Below are 19,398 nucleotides of genomic sequence, written 5' to 3'. Positions count from 1 at the left end.
ATGCTCTTCCAAGACTAAAAGAACACACACAGGGTCCATTCAGTTCCAGGCAGCCTTGGCAGACCTAGAGGGCCCGCAGGCAGCCTTGATGGCGCTCATGGGGCTCATTCCTGGGGTGGCTTTTAAGGGAGTTCCCAGCAGGAGTCGAAATCCACCTCCTGGCTAGGAGCTCTGCCCTGCAGGGTCCCACAAGGCAGGTTGACCCCACTGCGAGCTGCAGTCCTGCACCCCAGGTCTTTCCTTCTACCCAAGACACACTTTTAGTCCTCCCTTCTTAGAATAGCCTCATTTTTCCCTACCATTCTCTGCCTGAAATAGCTTCAAGTCTGCTCCCCACTCTTTTTTTGTTGTTTTTTTTGAGACAGAGTTTCACTGTGTCGCCCAGGCTGGAGTGCAGTGGTGCAATCTTGGCTCACTGCAACCTCCACCTCCTGGGTGCAAGCAATTCTCCTGCTGCAGCCGCCCAAGTAGCTGGGACTACAGGCACCTGCCACCACACTGGGCTGATTTTTGTATTTTTTAGTAAAGACAGGGTTTCATCATGATGGCCAGACTGGTCTTAAACTCCTGACCTCAGGTGATCTGCCTGCCTCAGCCTCCGAAAGTGTTGGGATTACAGGCATGAGCCACCACACCTGGCCTGCTCCCCACTCTTCTCTCTTTTGGTTTTTTTCCAGAACCAGATACCCCAGGTATGGTCTGCAGAGCACAGGGCAAGGCTGTCATCTCCCTCCAGTGGATGCTACTCCCCACCTCCCTGAACTGGTACACATGGTTTCCCAGGCCATGGAGACATCATGCGGGTTCCTGTGAAATTTCTCCCTTGGGTTCCGCCATTGCTCCAGTCTGCCGAGACCTTCTGGGATTCTGCCCAACATCAAACATTTTTCCCCTCTCTCAGCTTTGTTTTACATCCACAGATGCAATAAGCATGGTATTTGTGTTCTGCCAAGTAACCACAACAAAAAGGCCAATGAGGGACACTGCAGAACTGTCACACTCAGAACTCCCCAGTTCAACATCAAACACTAAGTGCCATGTGGATGCAGGCATTTAACCAGCTCTCTCCCAACTCACTCTTCCGCCACCCAGTACACATGCACAAGTGAGTGTTCTAGCACACCTCTCTGAAGAGGGCCTGTTTACCTGCCTAATTACCCCAGGAGAAAAGCACCATGTAGTCCAGTAGCCTGGGGTGACCTTCAGGTAGATAGAGGCTCCCAGTACTGACCAGTCTCCCTGCCAGCTGTCCATGTTCTAACAGGCTAGAGGCTGCAGGATCAGCACATAGCTCTCTGACTCACAGAAGCAGCATTCTTCTCCTCCTTTTCTTTGAAAATTAAGAAATCTGTTCATGGTCCAGTCTTCTGGTAACTTTGGCCTCTGCAGTTTTTCGAAAGAGCTCACCACAAGGGGCTGTCCTTGGAGGAGTCGTTCCTGGCACCCCAGGGCTGCCATATCTGGGCTTGGCAGGACTTCAAGGCCCTCATGTTCCCTTCCTTAGCCTGTCCAACCCCCATTCTCCAGGACAGAGGCAACACAGTGAACTATATATAATCCAGCAGATCTGCTCTCTCTGGCATCCATGAGAATCACACCTTCTGCACTGACAACTGCCTCTCTCCTTCTTTCCTTGCGTGGAGCAAGGGGCATGCTTCACACTGCTGGTGCAATTCTGATGGCCAGGGCAGGTCCCTGGCTCTATGCCTGCTTCTGATCATGGCCCTCTGACACGGGGACTCAATGGAGAGGGCCTCCTGCACATCACAGGCAGCCAGCCCCCTTAGGGATTGCTTCAATTCTTAGAAACCTGTCTCTGGGGAACTTTTAGCCTCTGGTCCTACCTCTTAGGGTAGACTGTGGCACAAACACTGCCCTTCCATCCTCACTGCAACCATCCAGCTGCAGCTGTGCACCTGATTTCATCCAGCTGCGGCCCTCTCCAGTTAAATCGGTGCTTCTGGAAAACAGTCACCTATACGACTTGCTAAAACCCAGATTTCTGGGCCCCACCTCCGGAGCCTCTGAATCAATCAGTGTCTCTGGGGCAGGGCCCAAGAAGCTGCGTTTCCAACGGCTCCCCGGTGATGCTGCTGCTGCCCGGCTTCAGGCTACACTGCCTCATCACGCATGAGAATCACCTGGAGAACTCGCTAACAATGCTAGTGCCGGGCCCCATATTCTGGGCCTTTGAACCTAGGATAGGCCCAGGAGTCTGAAGTCCAAACAAGCATACATACCCCCCAATCCCAGTAATGCTGATGTAACTGGTTCTGTGGTCCACACTCTAGGAAACACCCTTTTCTTTAAGGTATTAGACACTTTCTAGCTTATCGATCTCACTCTTTGATATGGTTGGATTTGTATCCCTGCCCAAATTGTAGGCTGTAATTACAATACAATCGGATTGTCATCCCCGGCATTGGAGGGTGGGGCCAGGTAGGAGGTGACAGGATCATGGGGGTGGATTTCCCCCGTTGGTGCTGTTCTCATGAGAGTTCTGGTGAGCTCTGCTTGTTTAAAAGTGTGTAGCACCTCCTTCCTGCACCTCTCTTCCTCCTGCTCCAGCCAGGTAAGACCTGCCTGCTGCATGACTGTAAGTTTCCTGAAGCCTCCCCAAGCAGATGCCAGCATCATGCTTTCTCTTACCTGAAGAGCTCACTAAAAATGCTGGTCCCTTGGCTCCCATATTCTGGGCGCTTCAACCTGGGATAGGCCCAGCCTGTAGAACTGTGAGCCAATTCAACCTCTTTTCTTTATAATTACCCAGTTTCATAGATTTCTTTATAGTGGTGTGAGAACGAACTAATACACTCTTCTTCATAATAGTAAGCTCTAGGGACAGGCACTATACGTAGGCATCCCCCCCACCACCTGCAGTTACATGGCAGATGTACCTGACCACAATCACTTAACTTAAGCATACCCAGAACGACTCTACAGTCTAAGAAGAATGTGTGATCAGAGTTTTGAGCTAAGGAACTATGGCCAACCTGGAGACCCATTCCTTATCTATAAGGAACATCTGAACCCCTAAGCCATTCCATGAAATGCAGGCCATACAGGAAATCAAGGTTCTTTGTTCTGCATTAAATGAAGGTTGCCAGGTGGAGGTGATTAGGAAGGAGGCTGCTAAATGAAAACGTCAAACAAAATGCTTTTTACAGTCAGCAGTGATCCTTCCATCCAGCCTGTCGCCCCTGGACCGCCCAGTATGTGAGTGCCCTCAATAAGCCCTATGCCTTGTTCACTGGCTCTGGGCCTCTCAAACATGGTGCCATCCCTACTAAAGTCGACAGGAGTCTGGCATGACAGCACTGCACCAGAAGCCAGTCTCAAAGCATTCGGTGGATGCCGAAAGCACAGAGCAGCTATCTGGGGGTGCTTCTCAGGGACTGCAAAAGGGCCTGTTCCCTAAAGCTGTGTTATGTATATGTAAGTGTACCATTCAATTTCACAGCTCTAAAAGGGCACTGGCTGGAGTCCCCTAACAAGAATCTAGAAATGCTACATTGGGACAGGAGGCAAAACTGCCAGAGCAAGAAGAGTCTCACTGCCCCCACTCAGCCATCCCCTACGACAAAGGGAAGCCTTGCTGTGTCTCTACCCAACAATGCGAGGTAGAGATATGGGCTCCAGCCACCAGCAAGGCTACGCCATGCATTTGCTGGTGTCCTCCCTGACTTCAGGGGACACAGAGGGAAAGGAGAGGTGGCTGGTGTCAGTGCCATGCCTGGGACTCTGGACTGTCCTCCCCAGAGGGACAGCACAGGGCTCATTTGGGAACAGAGGCTATACCAGGCTAACGCTTAGAGGCAAAGGCCTGGAAACATCATCTCGGGCCAAAAGTCACACAGCAGTGACACCCCCTACCCCTCAGGGCCTAGCAGCAAACGAATCAGGCCTGGACTAGAGCAGATGCTTTCGTGGGGTGGTTTTCCACTGACTGTCCCCAGCCTGGTGGAAGGAATATTTTTATATTAGTTGTTTTTAACATTAGATCCTTAACCTGTTTTTACACACACACACACACACACACACACACACATTTATTTATTTATTTTAAAAAATACTTTCTCCATAAGGTTGCATCCATAAAATATAAATATATTGTTGCTATGGTTTCAATGTGTTCCCCAAAGTTCATGTGCTGTGAGCTTAATGGTTGATACAACAGTTCTGAGAGGTGGGACCTTTAAGAAGCTCTGCCTCATGAATGGATTAATGTGTTATGGAGGAAGTGGGCTCCTGACCACCAGTGATTTGTTACAAAAGTATAACATGCTCTCTCTTTCACTCTTGTTCTCTCTCACCCATGTGATATCCTCTGCCACGTTACGAAGCACAAGAAGGCCCTTGCCAGACGCAGCCTCACAATCTTCCCAGCCTTCAGAACTGTGAGCTAAATAAGCTTCTGTTGCTCATCAATTACTCAGTCTGTGATATTTTGTTAGAGCAGCACAAAATGAGCTAAGACAATAGTTTAAACCATGCAGCTCCAATAATCCCTGCTGATATATTCTTTAAAATGAAAAGATGAGGCAGGGTGCAGTGGCTCATGTCTATAATCCCAGCACTTTGGGAGGCTGAGGCAGGCAGATCATTTGAGCTCAGGAGTTGAGACCAGCTTGGACAACATAGTGAGACCTTGTCTTTACAAAAATAAAATACAAAAATATTAGCCGGGCATCATGGCATGTGACTGTGGTCCCAGCTACTCAGGAGGCTGAAGTGGGAGAATCGTTTGAGCCTGGGACGTGGAGGTTGCAGTGAGTCCAGACCACACCATTGCACGCAGGCTGGGTGACAGGAGTGAAACCCTATCTCAAAAAAATAAAAAATAAATAAATAAAATGAAAGGAACAAAAAACAAGCCATAGAATGGGAGAACATAATTGCAAAAGACTTATCTGATAAAGGGACTATTATCCAAAACACAAAGAACTCTCAAATCTCAACAAGAAAACCTTATGACTTAAAAAATAGGCAAAAGACCTGAACAGGCACTTCACCAAACAAATATACAGGTGGCAAATAAGCATATGAAAAGATGATCAACATGTCATTAATAAACTGCAAATGAAAACAATGAGATACCACTGTACACCTATTAGAATGGCCAAAATCCAAAACACTGATAACACCAAATGCTGGTGAGGATACGGAGCAATGGGAACTTTCATTCATCACTGGTGGGAATGTAGAATGGTACAGCCACTTTGGAAGACAGTTTGGCAGTTTCTTAAGAAACGAAAGATAGTTTTACCAATGATCCAGCATCATGCTCTTGGTTTTCACCCAAATGAGTTGAAAACTTCTGCCCACACACAAAACCGGCTTATGGATATTCACAGTAGTGTTATTCAAAATCGCCAACAATTTGGAAGCACCTAAGATGTCCTTTACTAGGTACCTGATAAACTGGTACATCCAGACAATGGAATATTATTCAGTGCTAAAAAGAAATGAGCTATCAAGCCATGAAAAGACATGGATAAATGCATAATAAATGCATATGACAAAGTGAAATATGCCAATCTGAAAAAGTTACACACTATATAATTCTAACTCTGATATTCTGGAGGAAGCAAAACTATGGTGTTGGGATTCACTCGAGGTGGTTGGCAAAATATTAAGGAAAGTTATAAGATTATAATCTCAAACTTTTTGGAAGGCCAAAAGGTTTTAATGGAACAGGCTGAAGGTAGCCAGTTCTTACATTAGAACTTTAAGTCACAGGGTAAAGGTTAGAATAATAAAAGCTTCCCCAGGTAAGTCTGTTTACCCCACATTCCTTTTTCCCTACACTAATTTGTTTGCTCATGTAAACTTTGTGCTGGATGGTCCTCTCAGGGGGATGTCAAAGGGAAATAAAGGAAATTACCCATTAATGGTGTTTATTCTGGGCCCAGGAACCAAGACCTTTCATCATGCATAAAACCACTCCTTTAACCATGTTAATTATCCACAAGTGTGTTGACTTAGAACCTCTGTTATTAAATGTATACTGAATAAATGTGAGGAAGGACAGGGAATTGTGGCTGATTAGCTGCAATCACCCTCTGAAAGTAGTTGATGACCATCCCTAGCCCACTTGACTCATACTGTACTCTGGTGTGTATGAGTGTATTTCATTCATCTGTCGCTGAATCAGAGTCTGCAGGACAGACCTTCACAAGTGGTGATCGAGGTCTCAGGTGGTGACCCCAACATGATACTCATCACAGCTGGTACCCAAACAGGGACACCGACATGATCAATGTCTTGGGTGGTGACCCCAACGTGACTGAGGTCTCACTATGGTGACAGCAAAAAGATGAGTAGTTGCCAGAGGTTGGTGGAGGAAAGAATTAACAGGTGGAGCAAGGAATTGTAGGGCAGTAAAACTATTCTGTGTGGTACTGTAATGATGGATACATGTCATTACACATTAGCCAAAACCCAGAGATAATTCAACACCGAGAGTGAACCCTAATGTAAGTTATGGACTTGGGGTGGTAGTGACATGTCAATGTTGCTTTGCTGGTTGTAACAATATAACCACTGTAGTGCGGGTGCGTGTGTGTGGGGGGGAACAGGGAAACTCTGTAGTTTCCACTTAATTTTGCTGTAAATCTATAACTGCTCTAAAAAGTAAATTTTATTAAAAAAATAAAAGAAATACAAGCACACTGTAGGGAAATTCAAACAGAACAGAAACACACGAAATGAAAAGCAAGTCATTCTTCCCTCTATCCTTGTACACAAAGGTCACCACCAAGCAGTTTCTGACGAATAGTTCAAGACACACAAATACACACCCAGAAATGTATAATACATGTGTATATATACATTTACATAGAAGATAAATGTATATGCAAATGTGTTTAGCTTACATATGCTCAGATATATGTATAATTTTTTGCTTTAAGTTCTGGGATACATGGGCAGAACATGCATGTTTGTTACATAGGTATACATGTGCCATGGTAGTTTATTGCACCTACCAACCTGTTATCTAGGTTTTGAACCCTACATGCATTAGGTATTTGTCCTAATGCTCTCCCTCCCCTTCTCCACCACCCCCCATATATGTACAACTTTTTTAAAGAGGAAAGAAACTGATGCATCTGCAAACTCTTCAGCAGAAAGCTCAGCTCTGGTTAAGTAATGGCTCATGTGATAACGTGATATAAGTAATACATATCTGGCAGTCTTGTGGGACTGAGCCCTTTAACCTACCAGGTCTGCAGTGAGTGACTCCAGTTAGGGTCAGAATTGAGCTGCACTACAGACACCCAGTTGGCGTCAGAGAATTGGTCAGTGTAGGGGGAAAAACCACACATCTGGCCAAGGGTGAAGTACTGAGAGTTTTGCTTGGAGTTTTCCTTCTCAATTCACATTCTGACCTGATGCCCCTCCTGGCATGCACTGGGGAAGTGGAGACTTAGCTAGCCTGAGCTGGTCTGAGTGGCTCACAACCTCCACACACTGCCATGCGAGCGGCTGGGCACTCATCCCGTCCCAGGTCACTGGGCAGGAGAGAGGGAGGCGACAGCCCAGAGCAAGGTGCCAACAAGAGCCTGGAACCCAGAACTCAAGATGGAAGGTCCAAGACAAGGCAGAAACACCTACTATGGTAGCCCTGTTCTAAGGATCTCAGCCAGAGACCTGAGGCCTCTGCTTCCAGACCTCACTTGTCCCATGGGCAAAACCAGGGGCATCCCTTTTTGAAGTCCTTCCTTCCTCTGGGATCTTAGGATTTCTGAAGGGGGCCTCTTTCAGCTTTCACCCCAAATCCTAGACTTACAGACTCACAAAACGTCCACTTTGGAAGGGATCATGTACTAACTCCCTCGGTTTTGTGGTTAAAATACACTAGGGACATAGCTTGCTCAAATCACACACATGTGGCAGAGAGGGTCTGTGATAGAGCTTGGCCTGCTGGCAGCTGATGACAACACCTGACACCCCTCACAGTGCTGCATCGCAAAACCTGTGCTGCTTCCATCCAAGCTGGACTGGCTTCACTGGTGGTTCCAGTGGGTCCTTCCCTTGGCCACCTACTCGAAGACCCCTCCTCCAAGGGCAAAAGGAGACAGTGCAATAAGCGTGCTTTCAAAAAGGGTCTGCCAAGGCCATTCCTCATGGCCAGAAGGTTCCAGAAACCCTCTGTGCATCAGCTCACAGTTCCTCATAGTTATGATGATGGGGGAAAGCAGACAGAGCCCAAACTCTGCCCCACACACCCCTTCAGTGGCAGGAGCTGGCACCAGCAGACCATGTACCTAACTGTGGCTGTGGAGTTCCATGGAGTGAGCCACACTATTAATCTATCCATTAACCACAGAGGCACTGATTAATAATGGTCGACTTTTTTCACAACATTTTGTTATAGAGCACATATATAAAACAGAACAATTTAATAAACCATCATCCCTCAGCTCCAACAATTATCAACTTAAGACCCATCTTGATTCATCCCACAACCCACTCACTCCCCTGTATTGTTTTTAAGCAAATCCCAGACATCATATATTATTTCATGTGTAACTGTTCATATCTCTAAATATTAGGAACTTTAATATAAATACATATAGATGCTCCTTGACTGAGGGTGGGGTTACATCCCAATAAACTCCTCATGAGTTGAAAATGCTGGCAACACAGCAGCCCCAACTTATGATGGTTCCACGTACGATTTTTCAACTTTGCGATGGTGTAAGAGTGGCATACACTCAATAAAAACCACAGCCTCATTGTAACCCCATCATAAGCGGAGGAGCTGGTTACATCCCGATAAGCCTTTCTTAAAGTGATGTAACCCCATCATAAAGTTGAAAAACTGTGAGTCAGGGACCGTGTGTGTGTGTGTGTGTGTGTGTGTGTGTGTGTGTGCTTATATAACTACAATAGAGCTGGGACTCTAAGTTGAAATCAGGCTTCTATACCAGCAAAGGACTCAGGTGCGCATTCACATTAGGAAGAGTGCAAGCTTGGAATGCTTGAGGGGGCCCCTGTCAATACAAGACGGCCAGAAAACCAACTTTCCCAGAACTCTTCCAGGACCACTGAGCTCTACCTAGTGACGATGCTGCCAACCATCTGTGAATGTTATTTTCCAAAGTCCAAAATGCAGACCACAGCCTTGCTCACCACTGTTACCGCAGCGTCTGGCTAAATGTGCACGCTATAAACGCAGCTTGAGTGAAAGAATGGAGGGAGTTCTGGGGCCTGGCCTCTGCTTTGCCAGTTAGTCAATTTTCTCCTTTATAACCTCTTCCTTCATTGGCTCCTAAGATCATTTAAGTATCAAATAGGATGTATTTGGCCTGCAGGGCAAGGAACCTCATAATGAACACACAAATCTAAGGCTCTCAGCAAGAACATCACATTCCCACAATATGCAATTGGCCTTCTGCAGAGCAGGACCCACCTGGTATGTGACAGTCAACTCTGATGACAGCTGAACGGCTACAAGTATCCAGAACATACACACTCCAAACCTTTCCTCCAGGCAAACCTTTCCTCCAGGTCTGTTCATTTGCACTATTAAGTCCATTTGCTTCTGAACACCTACCATCTACGGCCCCCAAAGTCTTGCTCAGATCTAACCGGGATGCCCAGGCTCAGCCTCACCTAGAAGCAGGCAGTGTGACGTGCAGCTCAGTGCTGCCCAGAATGTGTTCTCTGACACCAGCTTAATATCTTGCAAGTTGTGAAGTTATCAGGTATGTAGTTTAAGGAGAGAGCGAGACAGACAAGAGCAAGAGATACATTGCCCAAAAAGTTTAGAAAATGCTGACTACTACATATAGTTATATACTGCAACTACACATCCCCTTTCTAGGAAACTGCCAATTTGCAATAGTAATAAAAGCTCTGATAAATCCTATAACAAAGAAGCCTGCTTAACTCTATCCTCAAATTTCCCAAACTAATTAGGCCATCATAATAGTTACCATTTACTGAATGCTTTTCATGTGCCAGGCACTGTGTTAAGTGCTTCACATGCAATCGAACTTTACAACAACCCTGAGACAAATACTAAAATTATCCTTCTCATAACAGAAACGAAGACTGAGGGACAGCGAAGCTGTGTAACTCGCCCAAGATTATAGCTACTGAATGGCTGAGCCAGGCAGACGGCCTCCAAAGCCCAGGACTTTACCACTATACTATACTACCTCACAGAGTCCACTGGCCCCAGGAACTAGCATTTTAAGGACAGAGCTTTAGAAACACTGATGATGAAACAGCATAAAATGAGGAATGAGGATACCTGCCTTCTACGTCCAGTTTCACTGTATGATCTCAGGTACTTCATTAAAGGCAGTGGGGGACGGTGAGAAGAACATGGACCTGAAGCCAGACTACCCAGGGTCACATCCCAGTCCTGCTCCCCATCACCTATGCGATCTTGACAGTTTACGTGACCTTTCTGCACCTCGGTTTTCCCCATCTGTAAAATGGGGATAGTAACAGTTTAATTCCAAGTTTGTCCTCATTATATCGTGTAACATATCATGATACCCTGTTTCTCCAAAACAAAATAAGAAAGAGAAGACCCTGGGCCATTTGATAACTCAAGGGGCAAGGGAGGGGTGGGAGAGAAACACAGAACTGGGGAGGGCCAGGGCAGGGTGAAGGGTGGAGGATGGGAGTGAGGAGCACACTGGCATTGAGGCCATGGGGCAGGGGGATCTGAAAGACCCTCAGAGAAGAAACCTGCCTGGGAGAGGGACCTGCAGAAGCAGGGCCTCGGCCTGCACAGTCTCCAATCCTGCGGGCACTGGAGCCCATTCTCAGGACCTTCACTGCAGCACGGCACAGACAGCGCCATCTTCTCTCCCCCGCCTGCCTTTCCACACCAGGTCCCTGGTGCCGAGAAGGGGCAGGGGCAAGTGAGGAGGAACTCCCTTTCCATACAAGGGAGGCTGAGAGCACACAGCATCACACACAGGTCTCTTCGTCACACTCCACAGCAGGCTTCCCTGCAAGCCGGGCTACTCCTCTTTGGGGGCAGAGTCCCCTCGGAGGCCTGGCCACACCTAACGGGCTCACAGAAGAGCCAACACTTGGTCAAATGCCAAGTCTAGTTCAAAATTTCTGAGGAGTAGAAAGTAGGCAGCAGAGGAAGGTGACAGAGACACAGCATTAATATGTGGCTGCCATGCAGCACACACTCACTCTCAAAAAGGGAAACAGTGGGTTGTGTTTTTAAGTGCAGGTGGCAGGGAGGGGACACAGGTCTCGGTCTTTGCTCACTTCCGCATGGGGAAACCACCCCCAGTTACACCAACTGAGCAGAGGAGCTTCTCCCAAGGTCTGCCTAGGAGAGACCAGCACAATAATGGAAGTGAGCTGATGTCATTCAGGCTCAAGTGCCAGGGTGGCTGAGCACCCCCTGTTGGTGCCACCCCTCTTAGTTGTCAGGTCACTCCATTTGCTGCAAAGTCCAACCCAGTTTTTCCCAGAGCTCCTGGGCCCACAGGGATGTGCCACACCCAAAGCCCTGCAGCAGTTACTGTCTAAAATGTAACTCTTCCAGCTACTTCTCTAAACCCCTCCCTCAAAAAAAAAAAAAAAAACCCTCCCTCATCTTGCAATGGGAAGGGGGAGCTGAGTGGCTCACCCAGGACACGCAGCCCGAGCCTCACTGACACTGACTTTCACAAATGTCTACCCCTAGATTCTCGGCCTTCTAATCACCGCCCCCAATCACCCTTTCTGTCACACTCTAGACCAGCTCCCCCATCTTTTCACAGCCCACAATCCCCCATCAGGAGCCGCAAACATCACAGGACAGTCACAAGAGACTTCTCAATTCTGCTGCATGAGTTTTACCACAGCCCACACAGCTCTGATATCATCTTCTAGCACTGCTACTGGGCCACACAGGTTTGCAGTCCAGTGACAATGATTCCATTCTAGCTCTACCTCTTGTTAGCTGTGTGACCCTGGATATACAGATTGACCTCTCTGAGCCTATTTCCTCACCTGTAAAAAGAGGAAAAATGATCCATTTCATTATACAGCTGTGAGAATGTAGTATTCTGATTATATATATATATATACACACACAGACACACACACAGAGAGAGAGAGAGAGAGAGAGAGAGAGAGAGAAAGCTCTCCAACAGGTATTAGCATGCAGCAGGTGCTCAGTTAATTTTAACTTACTCCCTAGGAGGCATTAGCCTGGAGCCAAGGTCTGGTTCCTAACACCACTGCTTGCTCTGTGACCCTCCCTGGGCAACTTAACCTCTCTGAGTCTCAATGCTGTCTGCAAAGATGTGATGTGCCCCACTTACCCTGGATTATTATGAGGACTAAAAGTAAAAGAACAGGAACGTGCTTTGTAAAGCCTGACACAGTTATCTTCACTCTGTGGCCAACACACCTAGTGTTGGTCTCTCCCGAGTGGCCAAAGAGGCCAGGCTCTGACATTCGGAGAGGGAGAAAAGGGTCATGGATTCTGGGCAGACACTAACCTGGCCGGGTGTCAGGCTCCTGCCTCCCAGGGGATCAGCCCAGCCCACACAGTGAGGGGAGTGTCCAGCCAACACTTAAGGTCCCGGGGCCTCAGGACAGTCCTGGTAAGGGAAGGGTACAGGGAGGGTTTAGAGCCTGAAACTCAGCTACCATCAGCTTCCTTGATTAGGTCCCTCAAAGATATCCCGGAACCTGTGAATGCGTTACTTTACATGGCAAAAGGGAGTGTCCTGATATGATTAAGGTTACCCGCCATGAGATGGGGAGACTAGCCTGTATTATTCAGGTGGGCCCAATCCAGTGGGAAAGGTCTTTCAAAGCAGAGAGCCTTTGTGGCTGGGTTAAAGAGGAAAAGGAAGAATAAGCAGGAGAGAACTCAAGCATGAGAGGGATTCCACCCACTGAGGAAAGGAGCCAAGCGCCAAGGAACGCAAATGGCCACTAAAGCTGGAAAGGACAAGGAAGCTTCCACCTCTAGGAACTCCAGACACACAACCCTGCCAACACCTTGATCTTAGCAACATAGATCCAAGAGACCATGAGATAAAACTGTTAAGATAAAAAAGGCAGGTGGTAAAATAGTGCAGCCACTATGGAAAACAGTATGGAGATTCCTCAAAAAATTAAACATTGAACTACCATATGATCCAGCAATCTCACTGATGGGCATACAGGCTGAGTACCCCTCATTCAAAATGTGTGGGATCAGCAGCCTTTCAGATATTCTGGTCTTCAGACCAGACGATTTCAGATTTTGGAATACTGGCATTACACTTACCACTGTGCATCCAAAATCCAAAATCCAAAATGCTTCGATGAGCGCTTCCTTAAAGCGTCATGTTGCAGCTCAAAAAGTTTCAGATTTTGGAACATTTCAGATTTGGGATAGTCAACCTATATACCCAAAGGAAATGAAAGCAGGGACTCCAACAGACATCTGTACACCCATGTTCACAGCAGCCTCATTCACAGTACTGAAAAGGTGAAAACAACCCAAGCGCCCATCGATGGATGAATGGATAAATGAAACAAGGTCTCCACGTAAAAACAGAGTATCATTCAGCCTCAAAACGGAAGAAAGCTCTGACATATGCTACAACATGGGTGAATTTGAATACATTATGCTAAAGGAAACAAGCCAGGCACAAAAGAACAAATACTTCTGATTCCGCTTATACGAAGTCTCCAAGTAGTGAAATTCCTAAGGACAGAAGGTAGACTGCTGTTGCCAGGGCTCGGGTAAGAGGGAATGGGGAGTTTACATTTCATGAGTACACAGTCAGTTTGGGAAGACGAGAACCTTGTGGAGATGCATGGTAATGACTGTTGTGTAACAAAGAGAATGTATTTTAACACCACTGAACTGCACACCTGACAGTGGGTAAAATGGTAAATTTTATGTTGTGTGTGTATATATATATATATATACACGTGTGTGTGTGTGTGTGTGTGTGTGTGCGTATTTGAGATGGAGTCTCGCTCTGTTGCCCAGGCTGGAGTGCAGTGGCATGATCTCGGCTCACTGCAACCTCTGTCTCCCGGGTTCAAGCAATTCCCTGACTCCGCCTCCCGAGTAGCTGGGATTATAGGTGCCTGTCACCATGCCGGGCTAATTTTATGTATTTTTAGTAGAGACAGGGTTTCACCATGCTGGCCAGGCTGGTCTCAAACTCCCGACCTTGGGTGATCCGCCTGCCTTGGCCTCCCAAAGTGCTGAGATTACAGGTGTGAGTCACTGCACACGGCTCTGTGTATATTTTTACCACAAAAAAAGTTGCATGGTTTTAAGCCACAAGTTTGTAGTAATTTGTTACAGCAGAAATTGAAAACTAATATACTGTACACAATGCAGTGAGGAGGGGTTGGGGAGATGACGGTCAAAGGTACAAAATCTCAAGCCGGGCACAATGGTGTAGTCTATACTCCCAGCCAGTTAAGAGGCTGAGGCAGGAGGACTGCTTGAGCCCAGGTGTTTGAGGCTGCAGTGGGCCTTGATTGCACCATGAATAGCCACTGCACTCCAGCCCAGACAACATAAAAAGACCCTGTCTCAAAAAAAAAAAAAACCCTCGAAGAGGAGGAATACATTTTTTTCCTTTGTACAGCATGATAAATATAGTTAATAATAGAGTACTACACATCTCAAAATTGCTAAGAGAACAAACTTTAAACTTTCTCACCACAAAAAAATAAGCATTTGAGGTAACAGATATATTAACTAGTTTGCTTTAATTACTTCACATTGTATTCATAGATTATAACATCACTTTGTACTCCATAAATTTACATAATTATACATGTTAATTTACAATAAAAAACGTTTAAAGAAAACCATTGGCCAGGCACAGGGGCTCATCCCTGTAACTCTAGCACTTTGGGAGGCCGAGGTGGTTGGATTGCAACAGGCCAGGAGTTTGAGACCAGCCTGGGCAACATAGTGAGACCGCATCTCTACTAAAAACACAGAATTAACTTGGCATGGCGGCAGATACTTGTAGTCCTAGCTACTCAGGAAGGTGAGGCAGGAGAATCACTTGAACCTGGGAAGCAGAGGTTGCAGTGAGCCGAGATCATGCCATTGCACTCCAGCCTGGGCAAAAAGAGCAAACTTCTGTCTCAAAAAATAAAAATAAAAATAGAAACACAAAAATTAGCCAGGCGTGGTGGCTCACACCTGTAATCTCCACTACTCAGGAATTGCTTTGGACCCAGGAGGCGGAGGTTGCAGTGAGCCAAGATTGTGCCACTGCACTTCAGCCTGGGCAACAGAGCAATACTATATCTCAAAAAAAAACCACAAAAAAACCTTACCGAAAACTAATATATACAGTGACTATTCCTTCTCTCTTTCCCTCCACATTCTTCTATGGCATTCTCTTTCTAAAGGTCTCTGCCCTATTTACATAAGAGCTTTGTGAACATGTCTACCTAACTCAGCAAGATTTCTTCGACAAGGAAAGCATTAAACCACCAAGACTACAAAAAAAAAAAAAAAAAAAAAAACCCTGGCCAGGCGCGGTGGCTCAAGCCTGTAATCCCAGCACTTTGGGAGGCCAAGGCGGGTGGATCACGAGGTCAAGATATTGAGACCATCCTGGTCAACATGGTGAAACCCCGTCTCTACTAAAAATACAAAAAATTAGCTGGGCACGGTGGTGCGTGCCTGTAATCCCAGCTACTCGGGAGGCTGAGGCAGAAGAATTGCCTGAACCCAGGAGGCGGAGGTTGCAGTGAGCCGAGATCGCGCCATTGCACTCCAGCCTGGGTAACAAGAGCGAAACTCCCTCTCAAAAAAAAAAAAAAAAAAAAAAAACCCTTTCCAACAATGGAAGCAGGGACCAAGTGCTTGCTTCTCCCACATGTTGGCAATGGGGCTTGGCACAGGTGTATTAACTTGAATTACCAGTCAACATGAGACAACAGGGGACTCGGGCTTCCACGTGGCCAGGCTACACACTCCCTGTCATTTGCCCAGTCATAATTGCACAGGCAGAGTCATCACATCCCATCAGCCAGGACCTCACGATCAGATGCCAGAGGTCAGTTCAGCACCTCAGAGATGACTCAGTTCATTTCCACCCACCCCACCTCACCCCATTTCAAAATGAGAGGAGAATATGGCACGCCAAAGTGATACAGCAAGACTCTTAAGAGGGCTGGTGCCAAATCCCCCCCTACCCCTACTCCCAGGCAAGAGCTCATCTTCCCCAGGGCAGGGTAGGTACAGAGGCTTAGTGTTCTCAGAGCCGTTGGCAGACTCAGGCCCAGTTCTCTAGGATGTTTCCTTTTATTCCAAGGGGCGGGAGCTGCCTATGGGAGTTGAAGCCTGGGTTGCTGCTTCTTGCCTGAGGCAATAGCAGGAACAGTGGGAAGACCAAGGCTGAAAAGAGATTAATTTTGCAATACTGGGGAATGATTGCCTTCCAAGAAACACACCAAAGGTGGAAGAGATGTGATAAAATTCTGCCCCTCCTATACATTTCACCTATGCACGCTAATCAGATTTGTATGGGCTTCCTCTTCATATAAACAGACAGCAAAGGGTCACAGAACATCTGAGGAAGGCTCTACCAAGAAAGGGAGACACCAAAACAGAAGAAAAGGAACCAAAGACACAGACGATGAGAAGTAGAGGACAAAAATATAATCAATATCCTCAGAGAAATATTTATAGCCATAAAACAAAAAGATCAGCAAAGCAATCATTGTGAAATTTGAGAGCACAAGAGGCAAAGAAAAGATAATAAAACTTCAGAAAAGAAGAAACAAGGGTCCTTTTTGGGGGGAACCGTAAGGACACTGGACTTCAACAGTCACACCAGAAACTACAAGACAACAGAATAATGTGTTCAGTGTTCAGAAAGGAAATTATTTTCAGATTATAATTCTATACCCAGCTAAATTATCCACTACTGAGAGGATGGAACAGAGATATTTGGAGGCATACAAAGCTTCAAAAACAAAAAACAAAAACCTACCTCCCATGCACTTTTCTTAGGAACTTTTGGACGATTTCAGCAAAATGAGAACATAAGTAAGGAAAATAAAGAAAATAAAATATATAGGATCTAGGAACAGGGGAATCTAACACAGAAGACTGTAAAAAGTAGTCCCCAGATTACAGTTGAGCAGCAGGCCTGGGGAGCAACTAGACCAGTTTGGAACAATAGATAAAAAGAAAATCAGGCCCCAAAATGGGGAAAGCATCCACTTGAGGAATAATGGGACACGAAGGACTGTACTCCTAATGTGTGACCACAGCACATTACTGGCACAGCATCAAACAATATAATTTATGGTCACAATAATGCAGACATTAAATATTGATGTATGTATTGGTTCCTTAGCTATCAAGCAGGAAGTCAATATATTTCAAAACTGACAAATTAAGAAACAGTAACATAAGCCTATTAATTAAAAATAATGAGGTAGTTAAAAATGGTTAACTCTGGAGAAAGAAAGAGGAAGGATGTGTAAGGGTACTGCTGGTTTCATTATAAGCCTTTTGGATCCACATATTTGGCTTTTTTCATTTTTTATTATAAAATATTTTTTATAATATCTCAATAAATACAACATATATATGAGTTATAAAGCATAATAAAATAAACATCCATTTTTATCTAAATTTAGAGAGAAAATTATCTGCCAGGCAGGGTGGTTCACGCCTGTAATCCCAGCACTTTGAGATGCCAAGGCAAACAGATCATTTGAGGCCAGGAGTTCGAGACCAGGCTGGCCAACATGAGAAAATCCCATCTCTACTAAAAATGCAGAAATTAGCCAGGCGTGGTGGCACATGTCTATAATCCCAGCTACTCGGGAGGCCAAGGCTGCAGTGAGTTAAGATCGTACCATTGCACCCCAGCCTGGGTGACAGAGGGAGACTCTGTCTCAAAAAAAAGAGAGAGTGTTACTACATTCTTCTATTTTTTGAGACAGTCTCTCACTCTGTCCCCAGGCTGTAGTGGTCACCCAGGCTGGAGTGCAGTGCTGCAATCTTGGCTCACTGCAGCCTCAGCCTCCCAAGTAGCTGGGATTATAGGCATGTGCTACCATGCTGGCTAATTTCTGTATTTTTAGTAGAGACAGGGTTTCACCATGTTGACCAGCCTGGTGAACTACATTCTTCAACTGCTTTCTGAAAAAATAGACATACAGCTTTTAGGGGAAAGTTAAACAAAACGCTAGCAGCCAGTCTCTGGGACTGGTACCAGCATCTGCAGTATGTCCAGGTTTCGTGGCGCCTGAAGCTTACAAGATTTTAGGAGTCCTCTTCAGGACAAAAAATGCAGAACATCTTAGTTTTTTGCAAATGTTATGAACCATATGACTCTGTGAACTCACTGCTAGGGCCCCTCCCACGGTCCCTCACTAGGGTGCTGTGAGTCCGGGGACCCGAGGCTTCCATTTTGTTAGCTTTACAGTAATCCTACCTGGGTTTATGGAGGCACCAGGGGCTGGACTAGACTCCACAGGATAGGGAAGAAAAAAATAAATTCTTGGCCTGCATCATGCTTTTTCTCTAGCTGGAGAGATAAACACAATAGCGCACTTCCAAGAAAACACACACTACAATATTTCAGAGCCATTCCCAGGAAGAGTGGGGAGGAAGACAAAGAATTCAGAAAATGTGTTCCTTGGGAGCAGAGCATAGGGGCATCTGAGAAACTGGCCTTTCTCTGATGGGCCTTGGCAAACCTAAGCCCTTCAGGCCTTGTCTACCTTACCTATATCCAATGAGTGCGCCTGCAGGGCCTCAGTGGTCTGCAATGCTGCCTTCCAGAACCTGGGGCTCCTGAAGGTTTTTGGAGCTGAATAGCATTATTTCATTGGAGGAAGGAAAGGGCTGGAAAAGGGGGAGACTCTGGCTTAAATCTTCAAAAATATTAAAACAGGAGGAGCTCTGGCAACAAGGGCCCCACATTCCTGCATGGTGACACTTGGCTAGGGCTGGCAACAGCACCACACCTCCTTCCCTCCCCCATTCAGCTACCTGGGCTGTCCTTGCAGGAATCTGCATTTGTGATCTCAGGAATGGAGGTTTACCAAGGCCCTTCCAGTTGGTATGTGATGAGCCATCCCATTTCCTTGTGCATGGCTGGCACAGGCCCTTCTCTTATCATAGGCTGAGGAAGAGAGGTGGAAAAGACTGAAGAGTGTGATGGGGCAGCAAGGTGCTCCCTGGTCTCTCCCAAGGAAGCCATGATGCCCATCAGCCAGTCCTTGGGGCCTGTTCAAACCACTCTGGAAGCCCAGGCCCTTCAAGCCTGGGAGACTTAAGAGAGTGTATATTCTAGCTCCAAATGACTGAGCACCCCTGCTCTGCCTAAAAGCCTCAGTAAACCTCTCCAAATAGCCCTTATCAAGAACTGCTCTTGAAATGGTACCAATGTCCCCAGTCAGTGGCATGCAGCTAGAAGC

General features: G+C 46.3%; 1 protein-coding gene across 4 annotated transcripts in view; it reads right to left on the bottom strand.

Annotated features, from left to right (window-relative positions):
• The window catches only part of ANXA11 (annexin A11), a 53,562-nt gene that overhangs the window by 23,481 nt on the left and 10,683 nt on the right, over nt 1-19,398 (bottom strand). Inside the window, exon 2 of one of the 4 annotated variants that reach the window (XM_078345457.1) lies at nt 12,474-12,575. The exons of the other annotated variants lie outside the window; for them this stretch is intronic. The gene's annotated coding sequence lies outside the window, so the exon portion shown is untranslated. The remainder of the gene's footprint in view (nt 1-12,473; nt 12,576-19,398) is intronic. 4 annotated transcript variants of the gene reach the window in all.

The sequence above is a fragment of the Callithrix jacchus genome, chromosome 12 (assembly GCF_049354715.1).
Source record: "Callithrix jacchus isolate 240 chromosome 12, calJac240_pri, whole genome shotgun sequence".
Classification (NCBI taxonomy): domain Eukaryota; kingdom Metazoa; phylum Chordata; class Mammalia; order Primates; family Cebidae; genus Callithrix; species Callithrix jacchus.
The sequence above is the reverse complement of the archived record's forward strand: the minus strand, read 5'-3'. Positions and strand labels throughout refer to the sequence as shown.